The 3,124-nt window shown below is 38.8% G+C and overlaps 1 pseudogene; it reads left to right on the top strand.

Annotated features, from left to right (window-relative positions):
• The first annotated feature begins 264 nt into the window (after positions 1 to 264).
• Positions 265 to 1,357, top strand: LOC102740535 (annexin A2 pseudogene; annotated as a pseudogene).
• Positions 1,358 to 3,124: the final 1,767 nt, after the last annotated feature.

Raw genomic sequence — 3,124 nt, forward strand, 5'->3', positions numbered from 1 at the left:
GAACTTTATTTAAATGGGAGCATGGAACATGTGTTCTGTATGCCCAGCATCAATAATGTGGAGACACATTCATGTTGTTGCATATAGAAATACTACATTTTTTTCTCATTCCTGAGAAATGTGTATTTTTGGTTTCTATTTGTTCTACATTTCTAATGTGTGTGTATATATGTATAAAGTATATAAATGTTTTATATGTATTTACATATAAAAATATACTAACTATACATTTTGTGCTATGCTGTTGTATGTATATAATATGCATATAAAAGTAAAATGTGCAGTGGTTCCACAGCGGGGGACGCTTGCAGCTCTCAGCACCTGGCCCACTTTCTTTCAAAATGTCTACTGTTCACAAAATTCTCTGCAAGCTCAGCTTGGAGGATGATCACTCCACGCCCTCAAGTGCACACGGGTCAGTCAAAGCATACACGAATTTGAATGCTGAGTGTGATGCTTGAACACTGAAACGGCCATCAAGAGCAAAGATGTGGATGAGCTCATCATTGTCAACATTTGATCAACCACAGCAGTGAAGAGAGACAGGATATTGCCTTCACCTACCAGAGAAGGACCGAAAAGGAACTTGCATCAGTACTGAAGTCAGCCTTGTCCAGCCACCTGGAGACTGTGAGTTTGGGCTTATTGAAAACATCTGCTCTGTACAATGCTTCTCAACTGAAAGCCATCATGAGGCTGGGAACTGATGAGGACTCCCTCACTGGGATCATCGGCTCAAAGACCAACCAGGAGCTTCAGGAAATTAACAGAGTCTACAAGGAAATGTACAAGACTGATCTGGAGAAGGACATCATTTCTGACATATCTGATGACTTCTGCAAGCTGATGGTTGCCCTCGAAAAGGGTAAAAGAGCAGAAGATGGCTCTGTCATTGATTATGTACTGATTGACCAAGATGCCTGGGATCTCTATGATGATGGGGTGAAGAGGAAAAGAACTAATGTGCCCAAGTGGATCAGCATTGTGACCGAGAAGACAGTGTGTCACCTCCAGAAAGTATTTGGCAGGTATAAGAGCTACAGCCCTTATGACATGCTGGAGAGCATCAAGAAGGAGGCCAAAGGAGACCTGGAAGATGCTTTCCTGAACTGGTCCAGTGCATTCAGAACAAGCCCCTGTATTTTGCTGACCAATTGTACAACTCCATGAAAGGCAAAGGAGACTTGCAATAAAGTCCTGATTAGAATCATGGTCTCTTGCAGTAAAGCAGACATGTTAAAAATTAGGTCTAAATTCAAGAGAGAGTATGACAACTCCCTGAACTACCGTTTCCAGCAAGACACCAAGGGAGACTACCAGAAAGTGCTGCTTATACCTTTCTGGTAAGGATGACTGAGGCCCATGATGGCATGAGCATCCAGGAGGAGTGCTCCTTTGTTTCCAGCTAACAGTTCTAGAAAGTAACTTGTGACTAACAGTCCCCTTGTACCCATTCCTGTGAGGATGATGTTCACACTGCCCCCTCCCCAGGCTTACTTCAGTTGCCTAAGCACTGCCTGCTTCTCACATCTAGTCTTTCCTTTGAGCCAAAGAAATGAACATCCCAAGGAGTTGGAAATGCATTCTATGACGTGAAACACTTTGCCTCTTGTGTACTGTGTCATAAACAGATGAATAAACTGAATTTTTACTTTATAAGAAAATAAAAGTAAAATGTGCATTTATGTATATATAATATACAATAAAATGTATACAAATATAAGATGTATGTAACAAACATTTTAAAATGTTATTGTGTTAATATTCTGAGGTTCACATTAAATAAAATACTAGACCAGAAGAGTTATGACTGGCCAGCTAAGAGTTAATTACCCGGCATGAAAACACAAGTGAATCAATGTAACCTGCCTGGGCTTGCTTTCAGGCAAACAATGTAAGGACCAAGGGCAGGCTGCCCCAAGATGGGCCACTTTGGCACGAACATTATATTGAGTGAGCACAGGGTGTTATACGCAACTAATGAATCATTGAACACTACAACAAAAACTTATGATGTACTATATGCTGCCTAAGTGAACATAATAAAAAAAAGAAAAAAGTAATCAAAACCCTGCAGATGTAGGAAAAGCTCTCTTCCTGATCTTCAACTGCCTAAATTTACATTGGTAAGGAGAGCCTGCACCAGGAAGAGAACTATTAACAGAGACTCTGCTTTACCTAAGAAACTCATCTGCATAATAGGGCAAACTTTTTTAAAACATCTTTTCATGTTCCTGCTAATGGCTTCCTCCCCTTTGTGTCTTCAGAACTTCTCCCTCTCCTTAGCTCACATGAGTTTCATGTTGCCTCATTTTCTTGGAATTTCATGTCTGTGTGGATTCCGCATACATACGCTATTAAATTTTATTTTCTCCTGTTAATCAGTCTTATGTCAATTTGATTCTAAGTCCAACTAGAAGGACCATAGGGCAGAGGGAGGTCTTCCTCCCCAACAACGTTTCAAGTTTCAACCATTCACTTTAGATAGTTGACCTAAAAAAGAAATAAATTCTTAGGGTCATCTTAGAGATTGTGGCAGAAACGAGTCTACCACATACTTGTTCTGTTCAAAAACATAAAACTTGGATCCATTGCCTATTTGTTTAAAAGCTAGTCACTCTTCATGAAGTTAAGGTTATAAAGGTAGTTCCTTATGAGCAAGGATTTTGTCTTGTGTCTTCTTGTAACCTCCTTTATTCTTAGGTCTGTACTTATTATATATGTACTTATGTACTTTCTGATTTAAGATTTTATGACACTTTTCACCATTACTCTTCTTAACTCAGAGCGATAAAAGTACTGATTCTTCTTTTCCTTCAAGGACATTTTTCCTTTAAATACATCAACTTATTTATACCATTATGTGTGGCAGAAAATTGATTATTCTCATTGAAACATTGTTTGTGCCACGAAAATTAAATGAGTTCCCTTAAAAAATTCCTAGAAATAGGTATTGATTGACAAATGACAATAAAGAAAAAGCCTCTAGATCAATGAAAGAAATCAAAATGTAAGACTCACAGTTAGATGTCACACTGATTAGAATATATATTATATGAAAAATGAGCTCCAGAGGCTCCTTCAGTTGCACATGCAAGTAGGTACCTTGACAAAAGGAATGACC

The sequence above is a fragment of the Leptonychotes weddellii genome, chromosome 8 (genome assembly GCF_054177405.1).
Source record: "Leptonychotes weddellii isolate Sample4059 chromosome 8, ASM5417740v2, whole genome shotgun sequence".
Lineage (NCBI taxonomy): Eukaryota > Metazoa > Chordata > Mammalia > Carnivora > Phocidae > Leptonychotes > Leptonychotes weddellii.